The sequence below is a fragment of the Coenobita brevimanus genome, chromosome 110 (assembly GCF_032717465.1).
Source record: "Coenobita brevimanus isolate Jiangsu-jjx chromosome 110, ASM3271746v2, whole genome shotgun sequence".
Lineage (NCBI taxonomy): Eukaryota > Metazoa > Arthropoda > Malacostraca > Decapoda > Coenobitidae > Coenobita > Coenobita brevimanus.
In genome coordinates this window covers 38,792,346-38,809,283 of record NC_137063.1, presented here as the reverse complement: position 1 = coordinate 38,809,283, position 16,938 = coordinate 38,792,346, and the positions used below count along the sequence as shown (strand labels likewise).

The following is a 16,938-nucleotide window of genomic DNA, read 5'->3' as shown; positions in this document are numbered from 1 at the left end:
GTGCAAGTGTTTTGAAGAAAAATCTGTGAAGCTTCATGTGAACTAAAGGAGATGAACAAGCTTCTTTGACTGGCTGAAAAAAAAAAAAAAGATTGTAGCAAAAATATATTAGCCAATTAGTGCACGTAAATGACTTCGGGAGTAACAGTTAAAGTTGTCGTCATCTAAATGGGAAGATGACAACTTGGGAGAAAGATGTTTTGGTGAGATAGGTAAATTTAAACGGTACATGCAGTGCCAAAAAATTATGAGTACAGTAATATGCAAATGATGAAGATTGACAAGGTAAAGATTGAGTGGCTCTGACAGGCAGTAAAAGTGTAGATGAAAGAAATAATGAGATAATGGGTATTTCTTTGAATGAGGAACTGTTAGAAGAGGCATGGTGAGTTATGTAAGGAATTTTAGCAGTGTAATTATTAAAGAAGTCGTATCCGATATTAGGAGGCAGGAATTTGAAAGTAATGCACAGAGAGACTGGATGATGGAAATGAAAAATTATGAAGGGGAATATGCAACTAGCGAAAATATTTATGATGTTTGTGAACTATTGAGGAATGGTAAATAAAGGCAAGAAAAAACTGAAGAGGAAAGGGATGAGTAAAGAAAAAAAATGTAAGTAAAATAAAGAAAAGTGAAGCTTGACTATGTAAGAAGATACATCGGGAGGCGTAAGAAGAGAACAGAAGGAGGGGAGATGAAAGGAAAAGTAAAGAGATTGGCGAAAAAAAAAAAAATGGAGGAATGAAGGGAAAAAATGGAAAGATGGAAGAAAAATGGATAGTACAAAGGTGCGGATGAAAGACGAAACACAAAAGAAAAAGAGGTAAAGTTAATATGGTAATGGAAACAGGAGGATCGCAGCAAAAGAGCAAATAAGGTTGCTACAATACGCACCTCGAAAGGATTATTTATAGTTCAATTGTCAGCCCTGAAATGCTCTTTGTCGAGGTGTAATGTAATTGAATTGTCTTATTGCATCAGAGTGAAGAGCATGTTCAGAATAAGAGAAAAGGGTAAGGGTGGTACTGGGAGAGGGGGAGAGGGAGTTGTAGAGGGAGGTGGCTTAAGAGGGAAAATGGGGGAGAGAAAGGGTGAGTGTAGAATTTGCTGTGTGTGTGTGTGTGTGTGTGTGTGGCGGGGAAAGAGGGGGGGCTTCTGGGAAAGGGGTTTCAAAGGAGGTTGCGGAAGAGAGAGAGAGGATGTTTCGAATTTTCTAGAGAGAGAGAGAGAGAGAGAGCACAACAAGAGTAAAGCAGACGCATACACGAAAAAAAAAATACACAATTCGATCAGGCAGGGGGAAAGAAGGAAAAAGGGAAAAAAGTGGGAAAAAAGGACAAAACTTCTTCTTCCCTGCAGGCCTTTACCTCCACATATGACTTAGTTTGCCTTAGTTCACCTCAGTCAGCCAAGAAAAATCGCACGGCCGCAGAAAAATACATCCAACTTTAAAGGAGCAAGTTTGCCCAAGGTTGACGACACCAGAAGATGAGGAAGACGGTGCCTGGGTGGGCGGTGGGTGGGGGAAGATGGTGGCTGGGTGGAGAAGATGGTGGCTGGGTGGACTGGAAAGATGGTGGGCGGGTGAGTGGGAAAGATGGTGGGTGGGAGGGGAAGATGGTAAATGGGTGGGGTGGGAAGATGGTGAGTGGACGGGTGGGGAAGACGGTGGCAGACGAGGATGATGGTGGTGGGTGGGGAATATGATGTTGGTGGGTGGGGAGGATGGTGGTTGGGTGGGTGAGCGGGGAGGATGGTGGGTAGTTGGGCGGAGAAGAGGGTGGATGAGTAGGTGTGGGTGGTGAGGATGATTGGTGGGTGGTGAAGATGGTGGGTGGGGATAATGAGTTGGAAAGGGAGTGGGTAGGTGAGTGAGGAAGATGGTGTTGGGCGTATGGAGAAACTGGTTGTGGCTGAGGAGATGGTAGTAGGTGGGAAAGACGGTAGTGGGTGGGTTAGGTGGCAGCGGGTGGGTGAGGAAGTTGGTGGGTGGGTGGTGGAAAAGAAAAATGGTAGATAAAGAGAGAAATGAGCAAGAGTGTAGTGGACAGGTAAGGTTGAGAGTAAGATGAAGAGATTAAGTAAATTTCCGAAAAGTGAAATACAGAAGAGAAGAAAGATTGATTGACTGGTAGAGATCGGGCGTGAAGGAAGAAAACATCAAATGTAAACGTTGGTTGGAAGGTAGGATGTGAAGAAATGGACAAGGAATAAAGACGACCAAGATTAATATTGATAATGTATGAAAGAAGCTGGGAACATGGATGAGGTCGTTTAGGATGGTGAAATAAGAAAAATCATAAGGAAGTGACGGACTGAAAACAGATGAAAAATACAGGTGATAAGAAGAGACCTCAGCCCAAAATATTGAACAGTGCAAGATGTAAAAAGATTTGGTCGAGGAATCTTAATGTAAAAGGAAATGAATAAAGTGGATAAAGAAGATGCTGCGGTGAACAACAAGTAAGACGTCTCATAACGAGGAACGTGGAAGATGTCGGAGAAAGAAGACTACGCTGGATATGCCTCTGTTACCCTTGTGTTTCCATACAGGCGAGGTGGGCACTGACGGCCTCGCTTGTGTAGAGATGCAATGGTTGAGGGGCGCAGGCGACGACTCGGGCGCAGGTGCCTTGGTGTTGGTGAGTGGTGGTACGGGAAAGAGGGTAAAGTTTGGAAATGAAGTTTGTGAATAGATAAAGAAAAACAAAGCTTGAGAATGGATAGGCGATAGCGGCAAGGGAGGGTAGAGATATTTCTTTATGCAAAATGAGTATAAGTTGAGTAAGATAGTGAAAAATAGCTGATAGGGGTAGGGACGGGTAAACTTGGTTTGGAAGGAAGAATGTATGAGTAGATGCAGAAGAGAGAAGCTTGGAAAAGAAACTTAGAGGCAGGAAGAAGTTTGGAGAAGAAAGTAAGTACTAGATAAGGTGTGTGAGTGGGACCGAGGAAAAATATAAAGAGGATTAGAAAAGTAGAGAAATAGGTTAAAGAAAACTGGCATTACGATGAACAGAAAAGCATTGTTGATTTGAAGAGATACTAGAACGTTAAGGGAAGAGAGAGAGAGAGGTTGGAAGAAAGCACATAGAGGGAGCACGTTTAGGACATGAAGAGGCAAATTAGCAAAGGACATATATGAAATACTCTAAAGAAACTGAGCAGAATAATAGTCACTGGCAGAGAGGTTGTTTATCAGTAGTTGTGGTATGATGCTATTAGCAAGAATGGAGAATGTAATAGTAAGAGCTGCATGTGTGTGTGTGTGTGTGTGTGTGTGTGTGTGTGTGTGTGTGTGTGTTTGGAGGGAGAGCTGAGGGATTAGAGGGGATTATGCCTACCCTTCGTTACCTCAGTACGTTTATCAAATGTGTCCCCCTCCCCATCCCCACCCCCCGTTCTACTCTCCCGTCCTTAGCCCCCCCCCCCCGTTCTACTCTCCCGTCCCTCCCCTCCTCTCCCTACTCCTTTGTCTCTCGCTCTCCCTTTCTCCCCTTTCTCCCTTTCCCTTCCCTGTCACTTCCTTTTGCTGTTTTGCCAATCCCTTCCTTTCCTTTTCTTTACCAGCACTCTATTCTTTCTCCGTCTTTCTCATTACACTTTTTTACATTCCCTCTCTAATGCTCCCTTCATCTATCCCTTCATTTCCCCATTTCTCCATCTGTCTATCCATTTTACTCTCCCTTCATCTTTCCCTTCTTATTTCCCGTGTTTATCCCCTCACTTCCTTAATGAATCCCATCCTCTCCTTTCGTCCTTCCCGTCATTTCCCTATCCATCCCTTTATCTCTCCCTTTTCCTTCATCTTTCCCTTGCCCCTGTCTCTTAACGTTCGTCCTCTTTCACATTATCTCCCATGTAACCTATCTCACCATTCATTCATTCATTCTTTCTCTTCGTTTGTGCAGTCGTCCAAGGCTCTTCTCCCTGCATCTTCCTTCCCGCAGTTCATCTTGTTTTATACATCCTTTTCCGTTGCATTTTACAGCGATCTCATGCCTCGCCCCTTCTCAGTATTCCCTCTAACATTCGCCCGTTCCTCTCTCTCCATTTCCCTCCTCGTAGCTTGCCCTCCTTTGTATATCCTTCCCCGTTTCATTTTTCACAGGCCTCTTACCTCGCTCTCTCCCAGTATTCCCTTACCCCCGAGGCTGTTCCCGATATTCATAACTTTTTCACCCTCGTAAGGTCTAGTAGGTCAGTGGCCGTTTGTGCTCCTTTGTACTCCCTTTCCTTTTTCATTTGTGTCTTCATTCATCCCCTTTTTCATTCGTGTCGCCATTCATTCCCTTTTTAATTTGTGTCTCCCTTCACTCTCGTTGTTCCTTCTTCCACGTAACCATGTCCTTTACTGCCACACCTGTTCTCTCTTTTGGCATCACCTTCAATTCGTGTTTAGCTGAAGTTTGCTAAAGTTTTCCCTTGCCCACTCATCTTTTCTTTCAAGATCTTCTTCTCCTCTCCTCTCTTCTCATCTCATCTCATCTCCTTACATTCCACATCATTCTTTGATATTACTTTCCATCGTAATCCATTCCTTTCCATTGTATTTCACTCTCATCCTCTCCATGCCATTACACTCCAGTTCATCCCATTCCTTTTACCTTACCCTGCCTTAACTTACTTTACCTCACCTTACCTTACCTTATCTTTCCGTTCCTTCTACTTTCCATCCCTTCAGTTCCCCATCCCTCGTCGCCAGTCTCTTCCCCCTTCCTATTCCACCCATCCAATTCTTTCCCCTCCCCTCCTTTCCCCTCTCCTCCCCTTCCCGCGTTCTATTTACCCCCCTGAAATGTCAATACCAATCCAATTATTTCATTATGTAATTGCAAAGGTTAATTCAATTTGCACAACATAAACACAGCCCCGGTACATAGACTGCTCCCAAACAATTTCTACATTCATTCCCCGTTTATTTTTCGTGCATTCGCCTCTGTTGATTTTAGTACGTGCAGTCCAGGGATTTATTTGTTTTTGCACGTGCGAGAAAGTTTGGGCGGATTTTTATACAGCTGTTTACCCGACTTTGCTTGTTTGTTGATGTTGTTTACTGGGGATGATTAATGGCCCTGTAAACAAGGTGCAGGACTGGACAGGTGCACTTCGAGTTAATTTGAGGTTATGCCATTACCTGAGTGTGTTTATTTTATTGTTTTTATTGTCTTGGTAGTGTTTACAAGTTAAATCGTATTGTTTTGTTGATGCTGTTGATTTTATTGTCATTAATGGTAGTGTAAACAAGATGAAGGGCTTGTGTACATCCGGTTGAATTGAGGTTTTGAAGTTACCTCGATATTCTTTTTTGTCGGTAGTGTTTTCCTGTATTATTTTTCCTTATATCACATTACTTTTTTCCTTTGTTATTCCTTTTTTTAATACTTTTTTTTCTATAATATTACCTTATACTTAGCAGTTATTAGGATTACTAGCGTCCATCCAGGTAGCCCCTTCTCTGCTGTGACGGCTTTTGTATTTCATTCTTGCAACGCGATGACGATTTTCATTATGCAGTGCCACCGCCAGACGATTTTCCTCAGGTTAGGCGAGTCCTAGTGTGGTGGTGTTAGAATGTCCCCTTTGCTGTACCATGGCGGCATTTTGTGTTATTCTTACAACCATTTGACTTTTATTTAACTTCAGGGAGATCCCTTGTTGCAACGGAGCTTAAAAACGATACCAATAAATCCTCTGTGGTATACTGATCTCACTCGTACTGTTATTCTTTTTACTTCAGGTGATATTCAACATGGCAAGGACTTTTCTTATTATAGGGGTTGATTTCTTCACTAATATACAAGGTTTCACTTCCTCCACCTCATGCCCTCCACCCTTCTTTCAAATTTAAGTTGCTCATTATTACTTTGTTTCATGTAAGATTTTTTTTTCATATTTAACCAGTTATTCTTGCTTTTTACGGGTTGCTGGCGATTACTGCATGTCCTCTCCGTGACCCTTTTCTCAACCTTTTTTCAATTATTATCCCTATTTTCTCCCGGTGGTTAAATTCAGCACACTTTCTCCACTCTTCCATATCCTTTGTTCACTCCTCACATTCTTCCGTCTCACTCGCAGTTCCTCTTTTGATTTCCTTCCCCTTTGTATTCTCATTCCCGCTTCTCTGTTTTCTTTTTCTTTTCCACTTTATGCCATACCATTTTTTTTTTTTTTCACTTCTCTTCCTATTCCCCAGTTCCTGTCCCTCGCTTCACAGCTCCCCATCTCCCCATCCATCTTCATCCATTCTCCTCCACTCCCCATCCTTCTCCTTCCATCCTCCACCTCTCCAGTGCTCCACCTCCTTCATGCCTGGTTAGTGATGTATGCAGGTTGAAAGAGAAACAGGGAGCTGGGAAAGTGGGTGACGGAGGGAGGGACGGGGAAAGGAAATGAGGGAGAGGGAAGGAAACCAAAGGAGAGTGGGGAAGACTGAGAGAGAGAGAGAGAGAGAGAGAGATTGCAATAACACACAGAGTAATATGTACTGAAGGTAGAATTTGTTTTGCACATATCGAATAGTGTATATGTAATTAGCTAATTCATCATGTACAACCTTAGGGTCACATATTAAAATTGCTTTACCATCTTATACTGTAGCCAAAATCATTGTTATACACGTGGACATACACCACAACGAACACAAATATCTCTTCACCCATTGCGATAAATAATGAGAAAGAGAACAACGACTTTCGAAACCCAGTATTAGGATGGTCAAAGCTCAACCACCTTTTCACAGTATTATGTACGTGTTCAGTGTAAGTCGACCCAGAATAAGAGCAATATTCTCGTCAGCAGCTTTACATATACAGTATAATGCTGTATATCTCACACACACACGACGAAAAATACCGACATGGCCAGGTGACTTTACGAGGATCATCAGAGCGATACCCTGAGAGCAGGCTAAATATATTCATACATCATTCATTCTCCGGGGCCGCCATTTCCGTCATTGAATTAGATACAGAAATTTTAGTCACATTGCAAATTGAAAACCCGGCTTATTTTTTTGCCTTTGATGTCAAGCCCGGCAGCAAACGTAGGTAATTTACCGAAACTTTGTCCCGAAGAAATAAATAATTCAGCCAATAAAACCCGTGAAAAAATTAACAACCGTAAAATCTTCACTTTTACCTTTTTTTTTCGGGGGAGGGGGTGAGGGGGCGGCAGCGGCGGCAACTGTTTTCATATTTATGGCTTATATTTAGGAACGGTTTTCACAGACGGAATAAATAACGCCTACTCATGTGTATATGCATGTTGGCCTCTATGTTTATTTATGTATTTGTAAGTGTATGCCTTTGGGATAGATTCGGTAATGGCGCTGTTGAATGGAATATGTTAGCGATTTGTTACGGACAGTATTTTCTTTTTAAATTTGAATTATCATGTCACCCTAGTAACTGTTTTTTTTTTTCTCTCTCTCTCTCACTCCCTTCCATTCCCTGCGGGACCCTGGGCGGTGAGGGCTCTGACCAAGTTTTGATAAGGAATGTAAATGGGTCTTCGCCCTGCGCTAGAGCGCGCGCGCGCACACACACACACACACACACACACACACACACACACACACACACACACACACACACACACACACACACACACACACACACACACACACACACACACACACACACACACACACACACACATTTTCATACCCTACCCTTACAGTGTGCCGTATACTCACCCACCTACCCTCTACACACACACCCTCTCTCCTTTTTTATCCAAACTTATTTACCTTGCCGTCGATCTAAGCCTCTGCGACCATGTATACGATACGATCAGCACACACACACACACACACACACACACACACACACACACACACACACACACACACACACACACACACACACACACACACACACACACACACACACACACCTTCGTTTTTCTTGCCTACTTCATTCTCTCCCTCTTAGTTTCGCAGTTTCTTTGTTTCTCCGATACTTCTAGACTTCCGTGTAGTTTCATCTCATTTTTTTTTATTTGCTCTTTATTCGGGTTTTGTTACTTTATCTTCAATTTTAAGTTCTCTCTCCCCTCCATATTTTTTTCTTCCTTATTCTCATCTCTTTCTTTTTATATATATTGCCATTTCTTCTTGGCACAATCCCTCTTTGTTCCATTTTTATCAAGTTAATTCTTTCCAGATTTCTCATTTTTCTTCTGTTTGCAACTTCTTTGCTTTTATTTTCTTTCATGTTCGCTATTTTGTTGATTTTCGTTCATGGAGATTTTTCATGTTCATTCCGTACTTCATACAAACACATATTTAGTCTTTCATTATGTCTTTCCTCGTGTCTGTTACGCAGGAGTATGAGACTAGTTTCGTGTTGTTTCCTCTTCTCCCCCTGCATTTCTTCATTTTCATAATTTCATTTCCGTTCCACCATATTTTCTGTTTCCCGTCTGTCATTTCAGTTTTTCCCTCTTCTGATCCTACTTTCTCGCATTTTCAGGTTCGCCAAAAAATCCGACGTCTTTTCATTTTCTCTCCCTTATCCTCCTTTTTTGCCCCTGCCACTCCTGCACCTCCCACACATGTGTGTTCTGATGCAGTGCTGAAACAGGAAGCCCAAGCTGAAGTCTGGGGTGGCAGAGGGAGGGTGGAACGAAGGTTGAGAGAGGGGGAGGAAGGAAGGGAGGCATGGAAGGAAGGATGGAGGGAGACAGTGAGGGAGGGAGGAAGGCAGGCAGGCAGCTGGGAGGAGTGGGCCCCAGGGAGGTGTATCATTAACATTGTAAAGACTCCGGTTGTCGCTTCTCCCTCCTGCTTCACCCCTCCAGCCCTCTCCCTCTTTCTCTCCCTGCCCACCTTTCCCTCTTTCTCTCCCTGCCCACCATTCCCTCTTTCTCTCCTTCTTCATTTTTTCCTCTCCTTCATTCATCCTTTTTTGTCTAGCCTAACTCTTTCCGTCAGTTCTCCCTCCTCACTGTACCCTTCTCCATCCTTCTTTTCTTTTCTTCCTAGTCCCTCCAACCCGCCCCCTTTTCCTCCATCTCTACCTTCGCCTCCTCATTTCTTCCTTCCGTTTTATACTTCGCCTACTGCCCTCTCCTTCCCTCCCTGCTTCCTTTTTCCTGCTTCTCCATCCTCCTTTCCTTCATTTCTGCTTTGATCCTCCACCCCTTCCCCTCATTCTTCCCTCTTCACATTGCCATTTCGCAAAGGGAACGATATTTGAAGAGATATTTATATGACAGCCCTAATACGATAAAGATGTCACATATTCAGCAGCATACAACACTGTGTTATTCTTAAATTGGCTGAATTTGTAGGAGATAAAGGAATGCGTTAGCTAATGAAAAACAATCCGAATAATGTATTGTATCATAATAATTCTTCCACCAGTAAACGAATGATTTATTCTCTATATATTTAATAAGTTACTGTATGTATTGAGTTCTTAGCCAAATCTTATGTACTCCAAAATCCCACGATGTCGCTTGAGTAAATTAACCTTTCAAGCCTTTCAAAACCTTTCAATCCTCCCTCCTCCCTCTAGCCCTATTCCCCCTTCATTCTTTAATTATACTTCCATGTAACTTTAATTTTTTCCTGCTTACCCTTCTTTCTTCCAGACTTTCCCTTCCTTTCTTCAACAGTTTCTTCCCCCACCTCCCTCTCTCCTTCAAGCCTTCATTTTCCAGCCTCCTCCATCTTAATCTCTTTTCCCCCTTTGTCTTTCGCATTATCGTTATCGTTCTGTGTACTCCATAATTATCCAGGAAATTTTGTTTTTAGTTGTCATTATTGTGCCAAATGTATGTACAAACGAAGTGCTCGAAATATAAGCTTTACGCCGTCTCTTCCACTATAGCCATCTCTCTCTCTCTCTCTCTCTCTCTCTCTCTCCTATCCATCATTTTCTTCCCACCTACCCTTTTCACCCTTCATCCCCCCTCTTTTTTTCCTTTTTTTTTTTTTTTTTTTTTTTTTTTTCGACATCACCCCTAGTCAATAACGCCCACTTGGGGCTGGGGTCTCTCCCACGCAATTGATTTTTACGATTTGGCCCCTCTCAAGTCGGGTAAAGTTAGTTTTATTTTTATTTATTTATTTATTTATTTTTTTGAGGGGAGGGGGCTTTATCCTTGGGCGTAAGATGTCTCACCTGGTTCATTTAAAGTTTATATTAGGTTTTTTATTGCTGTTCTAGTTCCTATCACTTCAGTTACTGTTATCATTAAGTTCATTTTCAGGGATGGTATTTAATTTTCCTACGTGGATCTTTTTCTTACATGGAGCTTTACTCTGGTTCACTTTATAAATTTGAGTTTAAAATATGGAACGTCTTTATTGCGATATTTTGTACTATGTTTTTGCGAATGGCTCATGTTTCGTAAGTTCTTGGATTACAGCATTTGCGACTTTGTTCTTATTGCGAGTGATTAGGGAATAATTCTGAATGATTGGAGAAGACTCGGCCAACTTAAGGAGGAGGGGCTAGGAGGAAGGAAATAAGAAGCATTTCGGGTAAGGTAAGGGGAAAAAATTAGACGGAATTTGTTGACTGCATTAAATTAGATGTGGAAGGTAAGGAGAAGTGAACAAAAATTTTATTACTGGAAGTTACACAAAAATAAGAGTATGATTGTAAGAAAAGATTCCCATTGTGACGTAGTAACAGAAGGAGTTCTTGGAAGGAAAAAAATGAGAGAGAGAGAGAGAGAGAGAGAGAGAGAGAAGGGGGGGGGGACATCCTGACATGCATACACAAAAACACCAAGAGAACAAAAAAGGGCAAAAAAGGAAAACTAAAACAATCTTCACGATAAGAAAAGCTAGGTGGGATAAGGGAGCGGAGAGGACGAGTGAATTAAGATCAACGCAGGGATAGTCTCTCCTCATCCTCGCCTGCCTCTCTCCCTCGAGGACACGGGAGCCGGTGAGTGTGAGAGCATGTAGTATCAGCTGCAGGAGAGAGAAAGAGAGAGAGAGAGAGAGAGAGAGAGAGAGAGAGAGAGAAGGAGGAGGAGGGATTTTGAACATTTGTGCAAATGATGATTTCAAAGAAGGGTGGTGTGTGTGTGTGTGTGTGTGTGTGTGTGTGTGTGTGTGTGTGTGTGTGTGAGAGAGAGAGAGAGAGAGAGAGAGAGAGAATGTAGGCGTGTGCAAAAGAGAATGTAATTTTGGATGGATGCATAAGTTCTTTGTGGGAGGTACGGGACCTGTTTTAAGATGCATATAAGATTAAGCAAATAGTCACATATAAAATATATGTGGGATGATAAATGGGTATATAATATTATTATCTGAATTGGGAGTCCTGTGTAATATCTGAGGTGAATTGGGAGGGTGCCTTTTTGTAATTTTGTATTTTCATTTTGAATTTATCCCGGTCGTAAGATTTGCTTAATAGTAATTTTTAACTGATAGACAAAATATTTGGAATAGGGCATATGCTTATATATATATATATATATATATATATATATATATATATATATATATATAAAAGCCCTGCTTCAGCGCACTTGCTCATGAAAATGCAAAGAGAGGAAAATGTAATATGTTCGTATGAGTGATGCCTTAATTGCTTAAAATACGGTGTGTTAATAGGAATAAAAGACAAGTCTTTCTTAACCTACATGAAATTGCGAGCGACACCCCCGGTGTACTGTATATTTGCAAAAAGCTGCATGTGTGAGACATGGCTTTTGGCCAAAACATAATACAGAATGCGTATATGAAAGCTTAAATTCTGCAATAACCCACAGTATTTTGCGGAGGACAGCGGATGTAGTGTGTATGAAGAAAACTACATGCATATATATGAGTCCCCCTTGACAATGGTGGTGCCAGTCCCTGAGATCAAGGCACGAGGCAGTATTGCGGCAATGTTAGAATGTAAATAGAGGTAAAGACAGCCATGCTGGGGACACACCCCCGCACGCACACGAACAGATAGGCATTCACAGGCAGAAGAAACTGCGGATAAACAGGATTGGTGGTAGATACGAATTAAATATATCAGCAGAGAAACAGATTTTTAAAAATGTGTTAGCAGATAGACGTATAGATTTCATTGATAGGCAGGTGAAAGTCAAATTCATATAGTCTGGTACAGGAATAGCAGCTATATAAATACAGAAATCGACATATACAGATAAATACGTGGAGAACAAAACGCATGTATCTGTTCGCTAGGTTCATAGTGGACGACTAGCTAGGCATATGCATAGGTAGGTAAGTGAAGTGCTAAACAAATTATTGAAAACTGAATTCTAAAATGGAGACACACGGGCAACAAAAGATGGGTAGAATCCACTCCCTTTGCAGCGCGTTTGCTTTTTTCTAGTGACTTTCATTCCCTTCTCATCATTCACCTTTCCTCATTCTTTATGTACTCCCAATTCCCCCTTCCCCTTTTTATTCACATACTTTTCCTGCCTCCACTCACTCGATGTAATGCTACTCTCAGGTGGCTGCCCTTTCTTATCTTCCTTCCCTCTTTCCTTCCTTCCTCCTATGTCCTTCTTTCCATCTTTCTTTCCTCTTCCTTCTGTCTTACTGGTGACTCCACACTGAGTGACAAGCCAAATGGTTTCTTGAACATCAGGAAACCATTTACTACGCTGGGTGGTAACCATATAATCAGACAATGGCGCCTTGTGGTTTAGTGGATAATTAAGGCGCTCCAGTCGGATTAAGCTTGTGTCGGTGTATATCCAAGGGGTGGTTAGGGTTTATTGTTCACATAATGCCACTCAGGTATGAGTGAGGCTGGTCACTCTCGTCTTAAATGTCAGGACCAACTTGCCTAGCCCCGGGCTTCTACGCTTCTCATGGGGGAGCGCATGATTAGATAAATGATGATGGTGGTGATGACTTTCCCTTATTCCCTTTCCGCCAGTCTTTCCTATACACACTCACAGTTCACCTCCCAAGCTGGAGAAGGAGTGTTGGCTGGAGTTCCTGACATAAATCTGTTTAGGATTTTGACGTAAATGCAAAGAGAAGCAGGAATAGTGGGAGGTGGGTGTAACTGACCGTAACATTGAAGGATGGATATACAAAGCGAATACCATCATAAGACTGACAAAGACGGAAGAAAGGCAGCAGACAAAGATCAAATTAGGACATAAAGGGAACAATAATACGGGGTTCGAAGAGAAACAGAACAGACAACGGGAGGTAAACAAGAAACAGCGGAAGGACAAAAAGAGGGAACCAATCCAGACAAACAGTAAAAGAACAGAGAAAAAAAAAAAACGAGGAAGGGCAAAGAAAGATTAACAGAAAGCAGACACGAAGCAGCAGCAGACAGGTAAACAGCAGCAGAACGTTGACAAGAGGGTGGGAGAGGTGTTGACTGGACCTTATCGTTTCATTTTAAAAGAAATTTAAAGGCGACCGACAGAAGCAGGCAAGGAGTACTTCACGGCATACATAAGAACAGAGACCAGTGAGGAGGGCAGAAGAGTAGTGACCAGACACCATATCTTCCTATTAAAATGTATTTCTGACACCATCGATGGACAGGACACCAAGAACAACAGAAAACAACAGAGGGGAGAAAAGGAACAGAATCACACAAAGAGCAACCTAGGGCAGGGAATGGTAGCTGTCTATAAATGATATACAGAAAACAGACAGAACCTAAAAGAAAACAGAGAAAGGAACAGAAGACAGGGAGGAGGTTTGGAGACAATTTGGTTAGACTCCTTCACTTCATATTACAAGTTCATTCCAAAGCTGAAGACAGAGAGAGAGAGAGAGAGAGAGAGAAAGGGAAAGGGGGGGGGAGAGCTGTTGACTAGGCCCGTCGCTTCAAACTGTATATGATTATGGAGATGAGACTTGAAGCTTCCCTCTGCAGCTCGCCCAGGACAGCTCAAGAGGAGAATTGTGTTGCCAGCAGTACCTTTGTTACCCGCCGACACCAGCTCTCTCTCTCTCTCTCTCTCTCTCTCTCTCGTTTTTCCTGTACAATTTTCCCTCCTAATGTTTTTTCTTTCCTTTTTTCTTTTTTCTTTTTGTTTAACGTCCTCGTGCCCTTACATAATGTTCCGCAGAATTTTCTTGCACACGGATTTTTTTTTTTTTTTTTTTTTTTTTTTTTTTTTCGTAGACAGTATTATCTGCTCATGAGATTTCCTTATAGAATTTTACCTTGTTTTCCCATTGTGCATTTTCAAGAATAAATTTCCCTCCTTGGCGTCTCTTGTACGCTTCTTATAGGGTGCTATCCCCCCCCCCACTCTTGATTACTCATGCATACTCTATACAACTTTTTAACCTCTTGTAATTTCCTTTCTCAGCCTTCCTTTGTTGTATATTTCTTAAGTTTGTGAAGTAATCTGTATTTTCTGTTATTATAATACTCCACAGCGAAATTTCTCTTCTGTATTATATTTATTTCCTTCAGTCTTAATCTTTATTTAGTAAGTATTTATCATCGTTATCTTTTTTTCCACCATATTTATTTCGCCTTTTGTGTTTTCATGTTGTCCTTTTTTCCTTATTTTAACAGCCCTTTTTTTTTTTTTTGCACCATATCTTCTTTTTTTGTGTACTGTGTATCAGTCGACAGTATTTTTCCCTGTCTTGTTTTATTTTAATTTTTATTTCTGTCTGGTTTTGTCACTTGCTAACTTTTTGTGGTTTGTATTTTTCGAATATTTTTAATTCACCTAAACAAATCCTCAGCAGTTATCCAACCACACTTATGTGATATTCTCTCTCTCTCTCTCTCTCTCTCTCTCTCTCTCTCTCTCTCTCTCTCTCTCTCTCTCTCCTCTCACACACACACACACACACACATTGCTCGCTCGCAATGTGTGTGTGCGTGTGCGTGTGCGTGTGAAACAAGCAATTCCTGCCTGGCTTTGGTCCTCTTTGTGTCTAGCTTCTTCTCCAAATTTCCTTTGTTGCGTCTCTTGGTTCCCCGTCCTCCTCTCAGTCTGTCACTTCCTGTCACCTCGCCTCTCTCTTCCTTATACCATCTTACTCGTCTTCCGGAATGTCTTGCCTTTGTACATCTTTCTCTCTTTGTTCATCTTTCTGTCTCTCACTTTCTTTCACTTCTTTAGTTCAAGCACTCCAGTATGTTTGATTGATTTTTTTTTTTTCCTTTTCAAAATGAATTTGGTGCCAGTGTTTTGTGGGTGTGTATGTATGTGTGTGTGTGTGTGTGTGTGTGTGTGTGTGTGAACGTGTGTATAATTGCCTTTTGTTTATTCAGAAATTTTCGTTTGTTCATTTGTTTTTCTTTTCCGTTTGTTCTTTACTCTTTTTTTTTGGGGGGGGAGGCGGGGGGGGGCTTCCTGGTAAAGTGTTCTTGGTTTCTTGGTGCTTTTCTGTTTTCTTTCCCACTTTTTTGGATTCTCTTTTCTGTCTGTGTTCTTTATTCACAATTTTTTTCGCTTTTTTTCTTTTCTTTTTTTTTTTTTTTTTACTTCCCCATAGTGTTTTTCTTTTCTTGTTTTTTCCCTCATTCATAAACCTTTTCCCTGAGAAGTCGTTTATATTCGTGTTTTTGAGTTTCTAGTGCAGTTTTTTTTTCTATATTCTGTGCATTTTTCTGTCATTTTAAAGTGCTGTTGATGCTTTTCTATTCTCTTTGTCTCTTTCATTCACATTTTTCTCCTCTTGCCTCTGCCTTTGATGCACTTTCTTGCACAATTTCTTTCTCTTTACTCTCCTACCTTCTCTTTGATCTTTCTCGTTCGTCCATACTTTATGCCTACTTCCTTTGCTTCTCATATTTCTTTGTCCGTCCCATTCACTCTCTTTTTTTTCCTCATGTCTACCCCCCTCACTTTCAATATTCGGTTAGTTTTTCTCCTTGCTTCTCATCTTTGCACCCTGTTCTCTTGCTCTTCCGTATCTCCATCCCTTGCTTCATCTTTCTTCTCCCTCTTTTTTTTATCCCTTCCTTTTCTCCCCGTCTCCGCCTTCTCTTTTTCAAGATATCTCCTCCTTTCATTCATCGTCTTCCCCTCCCTCCTTCTATCCTTCTATCTCCATCCTTTCTTTTTTTAGCTTCACATTTTAATCTCTTCCTCCTCCTTCCCGTCTCTCTTCTCTAGGTTCCTCCCTCTTGCTCCTTCCCTCACTTGTCCTCCCTCCTTCCTTTCCTCTCTCCCTTCTCCTGGCCTCAATCTTCCTCCTCCCTCTCCCCTCCTCCCCTCCTCTCTCTTAAGACGATTACCACCAGGAACAAGGTTTTAGAACGGGAAGGAAATTAGAGAGGAGTTTCTAGGCCATTTTAAGAGGCGCTGCGATGCCACGTCCTTGCGGGAGATCTTACCGAGGCGAATGTTGACGTAGGATTTAACATTTTTTTTGTTATGGAGATGTCTTGCGGTGACGTATGTTCGTTTTGAAAGGTTTTAACGATAGGGGTAAGAATGCATACAAGGTGATCATTTAACTCCTCGGTTTTATACTTGTTTAATCCATTTTTTGTTCTGTTTTTTGGTGATAGAGAAGGTAAACTTAAGCTGTATCTCTTTTATTCATTTTTTTTCATTGCAGTCTCGTCTTATACCAACGTAAGAACGCCATACTAACACGATGCTGTCTTCTGGGCACGTTCCTCTGCTCTGGCATTTCCTTAGTACTGTACTGCTTTTTATGAACCTTAAGTACTAGTATATTATTAGTATATTCACTGCGTTTTGAGGGTACTGGAGTGTACTGTGACTCTCTCTCTCTCTCTCTCTCTCTCTCTCATATCTTCATATATATATATATATATATATATATATATATATATATATATATATAATGAGCGATTGGTGAAAAAGATAACTAGATCTGATGTGAGAGGTGTAAGGCTGAGAGGAAGACCACGAATAGGATGGATGGACAGTGTGAAGAGAGCGCTGGATGCGAGAGGGATGTCTGTTGAGCAAGGAAGAGTGGCTGTGCGTGACAGAAATAAATGGAGAGAAATTGTGAATGAATAAGTG

The 16,938-nt window shown here is 41.6% G+C and overlaps 1 protein-coding gene across 1 annotated transcript in view; it reads left to right on the top strand.

Moving 5' to 3' along the window:
* Positions 1-16,938, top strand: part of LOC145417325 (GTPase-activating Rap/Ran-GAP domain-like protein 3) — a 750,816-nt gene that overhangs the window by 466,980 nt on the left and 266,898 nt on the right. The gene's annotated exons all lie outside the window — the stretch shown is intronic.